This window comes from Rhinichthys klamathensis, unplaced genomic scaffold, assembly GCF_029890125.1.
Source record: "Rhinichthys klamathensis goyatoka isolate OS25496 unplaced genomic scaffold, OSU_Roscu_1.1 h1tg000249l_1, whole genome shotgun sequence".
NCBI lineage: Eukaryota > Metazoa > Chordata > Actinopteri > Cypriniformes > Leuciscidae > Rhinichthys > Rhinichthys klamathensis.
In genome coordinates this window covers 890,251-899,931 of record NW_026606771.1, presented here as the reverse complement: position 1 = coordinate 899,931, position 9,681 = coordinate 890,251, and the positions used below count along the sequence as shown (strand labels likewise).

The 9,681-nt window shown below is 43.3% G+C and overlaps 2 non-coding genes across 2 annotated transcripts; both read right to left on the bottom strand.

Moving 5' to 3' along the window:
- Positions 1 to 603: 603 nt before the first annotated feature.
- On the bottom strand, positions 604 to 676 carry trnar-acg (transfer RNA arginine (anticodon ACG)). The gene has a single exon. It is a non-coding gene; the product is annotated as a tRNA-Arg (tRNA).
- A 1,629-nt stretch (positions 677 to 2,305) lies between these two features.
- trnae-uuc (transfer RNA glutamic acid (anticodon UUC)) lies at positions 2,306 to 2,377 on the bottom strand. The gene has a single exon. It is a non-coding gene; the product is annotated as a tRNA-Glu (tRNA).
- Between the last annotated feature and the right edge of the window lie 7,304 nt (positions 2,378 to 9,681).

The following is a 9,681-nucleotide window of genomic DNA, read 5'->3' as shown; positions in this document are numbered from 1 at the left end:
CTTTAAGAATATGGGAATGATCCGAAGGGATTGTTTACTGAATTCAATTTCATCAGGCTCATCGGAGGGAGCTCTCATTTGCCTCGCCCAGGGGGTTCAGTTTCCTCCCATTCCTGTGCTGGCATAATAGACACTATAAACTGGTCGCAAAGCAAGGTCCTTGTGACAGTACCCATGCAATGCATCTGAAAAGACGCATGGTATTGTATGGTAACCGTTATCCCACTGACAAAGCAGCCTATTGTTGGACTGTCAATTTAAAATATTATTCAACTAATCCAATAATAATAATAACAAAAACTATGCACGCGATGGTAACCGTTATCCCACTGACAAAGCAGCCTATTGTTGTACTGTCAATTTAAAATATTATTCAACTAATCCAATAATAATAATAACAAAACACAGTACCCATGCAATGCATCTGAAAAGAGCATGGTATTGTATAGTAACCGTTATCCCACTGACAAAGCAGCCTATTGTTGGACTGTCAATTTAAAATATTATTCAACTAATCCAATAATAATAATAACAAAAAATATGGGCTAATAAAAGGAAATAATAAAATGGCTATGGGCTGACAGCGAAGCAAAAGAGGCAGAGCGAGCCAGCCAGGAGTCGAACCTGGAATCTTCTGATTCGTAGTCAGACGCGTTATCCATTGCGCCACTGGCCCACCAGTCTGGCGCCCTTGAGTGCATTTGCCTCGCCCAGGGGGTTCAGTTTCCTCCCATTCCTGTGCTGGCATAATAGACACCATAAACTGGTCGCAAAGCAAGGTCCTTGTTACAGTACCCATGCAATGCATCTGAAAAGACGCATGGTATTGTATGGTAACCGTTATCCCACTGACAAAGCAGCCTATTGTTGGACTGTCAATTTAAAATATTATTCAACTAATCCAATAATAATAATAACAAAAACTATGCACGCGATGGTAACCGTTATCCCACTGACAAAGCAGCCTATTGTTGGACTGTCAATTTAAAATATTATTCAACTAATCCAATAATAATAATAACAAAAGACAGTACCCATGCAATGCATCTGAAAAGAGCATGGTATTGTATGGTAACCGTTATCCCACTGACAAAGCAGCCTATTGTTGGACTGTCAATTTAAAATATTATTCAACTAATCCAATAATAATAATAACAAAAAATATGGGCTAATAAAAGGAAATAATAAAATGGCTATGGGCTGACAGCGAAGCAAAAGAGGCAGAGCGAGCCAGCCAGGAGTCGAACCTGGAATCTTCTGATTCGTAGTCAAACGCGTTATTCATTTCGCCACTGGCCCACCAGTCAGGCACCCTTGAGTGCATTTGCCTCGCCCAGGGGGTTCAGTTTCCTCCCATTCCTGTGCTGGCATAATAGACACCATAAACTGGTCGCAAAGCAAGGTCCTTGTTACAGTACCCATGCAATGCATCTGAAAAGACGCATGGTATTGTATGGTAACCGTTATCCCACTGACAAAGCAGCCTATTGTTGGACTGTCAATTTAAAATATTATTCAACTAATCCAATAATAATAATAACAAAAACTATGCACGCGACTTGTTGTTGTCCGACTGGGCAGAGGCCTGTCAAGACATCTACTTTATCTCATGCCATCAACAGGCCTGGAGCCAACGTCAGGAAGGGGTCTGATGAGGAGCCTGCTATAAAAAGCTTCAAGTTGGAGGCGTCACATGTTGGGGATCTTGGTTGCTTTGTTTTCATGGCAAGTTGTGGTGCTGTTAGGATATTCCTACAGAGCCTGTGACAGTTTCTCAGTGGAATAACTGTGATCCAGGGTCAGAGAAGTCTCCTCTCCTGAAGGAAAATTCAAGCCTTAGTGGTCTTGCTTGAGCAGTTGCTGCAAACTCTGGTAGAGGCACACAGCCAGGCTTGACGGGAAAGAGTCAGCAGACCTTCCCTGGTGGTCTAGTGGTTAGGATTCGGCACTCTCACCGCCGCGGCTTGGGTTCGATTCCCGGTCAGGGAATGAGCTTTTGCCCTCCAGCGGCGGTCGCGATTGCAAAATGCTGGACTACCAACTCAAGCGCTGATGGCCTCGTCGAGAAGCATGGCCAATGAAATGTTTGCTTGTGAAAAAGACCTCCTTCGAGCCAGCGACCTAAGGATTGCCAATTTGCCACCTACAGTCCTCCGCTCTACCAGCTGAGCTATCGAAGGCACACCGGTTGGGGACAGAAACTAAACCTATCAGGTTTCGTAAGCTCCGCCTGCCGGCCAAAAGTGCTAGTGGCACAGAGAGAAGTCCTGGCTGTTTCCAAAAGTGAAGCAAAGACAACACGAACTTCCCATACCGGGAGTCGAACCCGGGCCGCCTGGGTGAAAACCAGGAATCCTGACCGCTAGACCATATGGGAACTTCTTCAAGCCTCGAGCAGGCCCTTTGGCTTTTGGTGTGTGACCGCCCCCCTTTAAGAATATGGGAATGATCCGAAGGGATTGTTTACTGAATTCAATTTCATCAGGCTCATCGGAGGGAGCTCTCATTTGCAAAATGCTGGACTACCAACTCAAGCGCTGACGGCCTTGTCGAGAAGCATGGCCAATGAAATGTTTGCTTGTGAAAAAGACCTCCTTCGAGCCAGAGTCGAACCAGCGACCTAAGGATTGCCAATTTGCCACCTACAGTCCTCCGCTCTACCAGCTCTGCCAAAGCTGGGGAACAATAGTCTGTATAAGATGGGGAAGAATTGAGGGGGAGGGGCGCGAGGGGAGGAGAAAAATCACAGAGATCCGGGTTCGATCGCCAGCAAGAACATGAGTTTTCTTGCTGGGTCTAATGTCTTTTTTATTCATTTCAAGATTTATTTAGTGCAATATAAGGGATGCAGTTCAGCTTGCAGGCAATTAACCATTTATTTAATTATTAACACATTGCATTTAAATTTTTTCTTCTTTTGATCAAAAGGAGGTACTGAACCACATTTGTAGGGACTTCCCAATGATCTAACTTTATAAACACTCTGCATTGATGACCCAGTATTATCAAATGGTAGAATGGAAGAACATTTAGTGTACTGATATATTGCAGGAGTATCTAATAATGATTAATAGTAAACTACCACCTATTACTGTAACCTTGATTTAAAAAATAAATAAACAGTATGGGCATTCTGCATGTATCTCTTCTTTTATGTAATTTGACTTCGGACACTCCACCTAAGCCTGCTATATCACATCACTGTCACTATCAGCCATTAACAAAACAATAAACATAAAACAGATCAATAAAATATTTAAAAAATATTTTTTATTCTTTTCACGTCGAAATATAAAACATATAATGTACACTTTATAATATACATAGAAATATACAACATTCAACAAAATATGTACAAACAAATCACGTTTGGTATAGTATTTAAAATAAATCACTATTTACAAGTAAAAAGAAAACAAACAAACAGAACTGAACTATATACAACCCATTAACCTAGAACAAATACAACAGTTTGTGTATATGTTGTGGGCAGCACAATGAATCACAATCAAATTGAATAAAAAAAAAAAAAAAAAAAAAAAAAAAAATCCAATAAAAAATAGTGCAATTATTTCGGTATTAGTTTTGCAAAACAACTAAATATTTTACTATAATAAAAACAAAATCTTCACAACATAAAATACAATGATGTACTATTTTCTCATCATTCTAAGCCACTGCTCTTTGGTTAGGGTCTCCCTGTTTGGGCAGTAAATTCTGCCTTTGAACTGGCTATGGCCAGTGTCTGTGGTGCGTGGCTCTCCACATTTAGTGCATCTGTTGGATGTGACTGTTCTAGTGTATTTACGCTTTTCTTTTTGTGGAGTGTCTTGCATTTGACAAGGGCCAGTTGTGCTCTCAGAATGTGGTGTGCAAACTCTACTGGGTGCAGTGGACTGGGGTGGCGGCAGAAGCAGAATGCTACTTGCTGTAGTGGTTGGTGGCACTATTAGTGGCATGTAAAAAACTCCTGGCTGAGCTGTATGTTGTTTTGGCTGTATGGTTCTCAGCTCAGCTCTATCTTTGACAACTAGCTTGGTTTTTGCCAACCCAGCCGTGTCAGGTGGCATGTTGTAAGTGTGTTCATGCATGTGTGGTGTGACTTGAGTGGGCCTAGTGTTTACTGGGAGTAGTGGTTCACTGGCAACAGGGCGTTCATCAGGCAGTACCAACCCTTGCATCAGAATTGCAACTTCTTGTGCCTTGAATCTTTTGTTAAACCACTGTATCAACGTGGTCTGATTTACAGTAACAAGTTGCAGAGTTGTATCTTTCATAATAATGCCGTTGATTAAAATGAGCTGTCGAATCTTTTTATAATCATTTAGAATTAGTGACCATCTTGAAAGGGTTTGGTGTCCAATTTTCTTGGGGCTATTATGAATGTTGCACAATCTGATAAATATTGTTTCTACAAGACGGCTGCAGTTTGGCCACTGAGCAGCTGAACCAGTAGAACCAAGTACACACCTTTTTGTGCTTTCAACTCCTGCAAATACAGCCTTCTTTTTCGGAGACCTAAACCGACCAGTGAGCAGTCTCTCCTGATGTCGAGCAGCGTAAGAAATCCGGTCCTTATCGTGTTGCTCCAAGTTCTGCCAAAGACCCACAATGGTGCTGGCCTGCTGATTGGTAAGAGTGAGGCCTTTTTCATTTCTTAGCTCCACCAAGTATTCCGCAAGCTCATCAACACGATCCATTCCTGCCAAACTCTGTTCATCCACGGCCTAGGAGGAAGTATTACATTAGATTTGAAGTATTTCAAGAAGGTCAAACATCAATAAATATAAAGCATACTGGTATTTCTCTTACAACTTGCTCTGAAGATGTAGATTGTCCAGGTAACCCAGACGGGACCCCCATCAGGTGAGTGGACTGGACAGGAGGAGCAGACACATGTTGGACCCCCAGCAGGTGAGCGGACTGGACAGGAGGAGCAGACGCATGTTGGACCCCCAGCAGGTGAGTGGACTGGACAGGAGGAGCAGGTGCAGACGGGACCCCCAGCAGGTGAGTGGACTGGACAGGAGGAGCAGACGCATGTTGGACCCCCAGCAGGTGAGTGGACTGGACAGGAGGAGCAGACGCATGTTGGACCCCCAGCAGGTGAGTGGACTGGACAGGAGGAGCAGACGCATGTTGGACCCCCAGCAGGTGAGTGGACTGGACAGGAGGAGCAGACGCATGTTGGACCCCCAGCAGGTGAGTGGACTGGACAGGAGGAGCAGACGCATGTTGGACCCCCAGGAGGTGAGTGGACTGGACAGGAGGAGCAGACACATGTTGGACCCCCAGCAGGTGAGTGGACTGGACAGGAGGAGCAGACGCATGTTGGACCCCCAGCAGGTGAGTGGACTGGACAGGAGGAGCAGATGCATGTTGGACCCCCAGCAGGTGAGTGGACTGGACAGGAGGAGCGGGTGCAGATGGGACCCCCAGCAGGTGAGTGGACTGGACAGGAGGAGCGGACTGACCAGAAAGCTCAGGAGCACAAGAAGCAGGTAGCACTGAGATCATATCAGATGTGTCCAAAAGTAAATCGGCAAGAGTGACCTCAATATGTTCAAGTTCTTCAAAGCCCTCATCAGTCTCTACTGGCTCTTCCAACTGCTCCAGCAATGTATTTGCCTCCTCGGAGTCTGGCGCCATACACTGTAGAGGTTCATTGTTCTGCCTCAACAGGTACTGCACTCCAATCAGTTCACCTGAAAATGCAAAACCAATATAAAAAAAAAAAAAAAAAAAAAAAAAAACTACATAGAAACAGAGAAAGAACTATGAGCATAAACATACAATATTAAATATGAATACCTGTGTACTTTGCGGGTGGTGTAAAAGAAGGAATCAGCTTCCTGCCAAAAACCTTCTCATAATCTTTATTCACGCTGTGAACCAGCTCGCCCGAGTATGTGCGCAGGCCCGAGGTCTCTGCCTCCAGAGCAGCTGCTGCCCTGTTGTGGTTCCAGCGATGTAGCCCATCTAGTAGGTAGATCTGGAAGTTGAGCGAGTTTGCACTGTTTCCTAAAGTAAATACAAAAAAACGGCAAAAAGGAATAAGGTCAAGTATTTCTGTTAAACATAAACATTATTGAGTTGCACGTACCTGGAATGAACCGGTTTAAGTGACAGTGGAATGACTCCAAAGATGTAGAACCTCTGGCACAGCGCAGTGTCTGCAGTTGCACTCCTCCCTTGGTGATGGTGCCAGTCTGTGTGTACAGCGCCACACCAGGTGGGTCCTGAATGCACTTAACATGTCTCTTCTGAACACGCCAGATGTGCTGCATTCTGATGGGGTCCAGAAGAGGAACACCAAGGGCATCCTTACCCTTGTCACTGATGAGCTCACTGATGAGCTGATCCAACAGCCGGATGGTTTGGTCTTCTCCACGAGTCCTCCTCCTGCAGTGCAGCTCTAACTCTTCTTTTTTTATGTGCCGATCTAGCTGCTTCTCCGTCAGAGCCATCAGGCCTTGCTCTTTTAGCTGTGCTCTTTTTGCCTCTCTCAACTTGTTGACATCAGCCGCATCCCACTCAAAAATACATGCTGATATGCGAGCCATGAAAGTGGGATAGAGCTGGTGTGCATCAGTGGTGCATCCCACAGCCAGGCGTCGCATATAGTGCCAGATGTCGAGGCGAACAATCAAGTTAGGCCATCCAGCAAATCTGGCCTTCAGCTTGGTCTCACCCACATCCTTGCAGCAGCCACAGTCCACATAGAGAGCAACAGGAGGGTCTACACCTGCAGCTTTATACCTGCGAGAAATAATTATCAAAAATAATTAAAGAATTTCATCATCAAACAACAGTAAATTACAAATGCAAATTGTAAATAGTAAATTCTAAACTAAGGACAAGTTAAATTACATGTAAGTGAAAATGTATTACAGGTAACATACTTGTCTACCAAGCCAGCTGCCATAAGATCCAAACCTGGTCCCTCACCAGCAGTCAAGACACTGATGAGCACTTGACCCATCTCGTTACCAACGGATGTCAGCCACTGTGCAGTGCCTTTTGCCGGTCCTGTGAGCTTTTTAGTGATCTAAAACAAACATATATATTAAACCAATAGTAGCAACACCTTCAGTGGTTCTATTGCATTAATATAGAGCTTATGCGTGTAATGTCATAAAAAAATTTAGTGGTTATCTCTGCAATGTTATTCTTGTTTTAATCTTTGAATTGTCCCTCAATTTGACATTCCATCTTATGTTATTGTTTAAGTTGTTCATTCATTTGAGGTTCCATTTCTATTTAGATTTAAATATAAATAGAATTTGCATAACCTCAGTACAATAATAATTAAAGATGTACCTTTCTGGTGGAATCCAGTTTTAAGATGGATCCATAAGTGGAGGTGATACTAGCCTTGATATCCTCCAGCCTGAACAGGATGTCTTGGCTGTACACCACTGAAAGCCACTTATAGCTGGGAATTGCCACAGGTTGGGGAGGCTCTTCAAATGTTGGTGGCATCAGGCAACTTTTGCTGGTAAAAGAAGCACACTCGCTGGTATACCGCGCAACCCTTTTCAGCCACTCTTCACTGTGGTTCTCTTTCAATTGGCCAATCAGTCGGACAGGGCCATTCCCCAGACCACGTTCCCGTAGGAGGCGTATCACCCTGATGTCACAGGCATATCTGTAATAAGAAATAAATTAAATATACATGGATAAGCAACTGACAAAAATCACACAATAATGTAACATACCGGCGGGTAAGAATGACCCTAAACTCAGAACGATGGGCCATGTCCAGCTGCTCAAGTATTTCCCTATTCCAAGACAGGTAGCTGCGGCGGCACTTGGAGCAAATCAGAGTCTCTGTGACCAGGTTGTAAAAGCGGTCAATGTCAAGGACCTGACGCACCCGTCTGTGAAGACCTCCACTAGTCAGAGGGCTTTTACAGGCTTGGTCCGCGCACAGCAGCCTGACTTTCCACAGCCTATACGGCATCCACAGCAGTAAGGGATGGGCAAAAAATCTGGCTGATGTTGGTGCCTGGTGGTAAATAAGGGATGGCTGTGGAGGGAAATACCACAACTGGAGATGATCCTGGAGCTCCAAATTCCCACGAGCACCAACTCTGAACAATCCTGTGGAGACCCATTGGTGATCCTCCTGGGGCATGGTTTTAGGCCACAGGAGAGGAACTGCAGCAGAGTGCTCAGGCTGGAATGCGCTCTGTAGACAGAAAAGGACAGGTCAAATAAAGACAAAAAAATACTAACCAAACATAGTGACAAGTGCAATGTTTTACCACATTCACTCCTAAACTCTGCCCCTCCACTGGCCGATGCCGTTATTTTGGAGGCGGTAATGGAGGAGCAAGAAAAAATGATTCTGCACTTGGAGGCTGTGGTGGAGAGATGGTTTGAGGAGGACCACCTGCTAGCACTGGAGCCTCACACACACGGGCACCTGCATTTGTAGCAGTGGTTGAATGAGTCTAAAAATACAAGGTATAAAAAAATTGTATCATTGGAATTTTTTTTTGTAGCAAAGAAATAATAATTATTTATTACTTACATGAGCTTTCCGTCCAACATGTAAATTTGGCTTTGCACTCTCCACATGCTTTCCACCAAATCTGGACTTATTAAACTTTAAAGAGAGAAGTATTAATATGACAACTGTTAACCATTTTAAAACACATGCCATCATATGTACCGAGGAAAGGGTGAGCTTGGGCCTTTTCACCAAACTTGCGGGTGTAGTGTCAGCTGTGGGACGTTCTACTGGAGCAGTGGTTGGGAGCTGAAATATGACAAGAATATAAAATATTTCCGTTATGAATTCTCTCTCACATAAAGCTATAAAATCTACCTACCATTAAGGAGCTACATTGACCACTAGTTGATTGGTCTGCACTGCTTGTGGGTCTAGATGAGGCTGTAGGCACTTGCTGCTGCATAACAAAAATGTATAAAACAGTGCATATATACAGTATGAAATACAGTATGAAAGACTTAGAAAGATGATGGACAAAATCACCAGTGATTTAAAGAAAGCACAATACTACTGTTCTATTCTATGTTAAAAGTATAAACAATAATGTATAAGAACCCCTTTCATGCAAATGACGTGACAAATTTAGATGTGGGTTTTTTATTCAGTTATTAGTGATGTAGTTAGTTTCAACCTTATGACCTTCTTTTACCTACTATGCAATTTCCTCTGCTGTGGAACAGACCTGTTGCCAAACCAACCCAGATAGAAACAACAGAAATTGTCCAAGAATACATTAATGTTAAGAAATACCACATCTTTATATTGTGTGCACACTGCATCAACTGTAGTTAAACTGAAAGAGCCCAAATTAGCCTACCTTATGAGGATGAAATCCACACAAACACATCTGTGGCTGGGAGAAAAGCGTTAGCTGTCCTCTCAGCTGCAGAGGGCACTTCTCTATCTGTAAACAAAACAAAAGATGCCACTTATATTTATTTGTACAAGTTCTTGTTTTATGCTCATACTGTACATACTGAAAATATAATATGTCTACTACTCAAAATTAATATATATATATATATATATATATATATATATATTCCTTTTGATACTTTTTCTACATACCTTCTGATACAGACTGTACCACTTCTTTTGCCTTGGAGCAGGTCGGTTACCTGCATCTGATGGCCAGACACCAGTGGAGGCAAAAGACCTAAAGC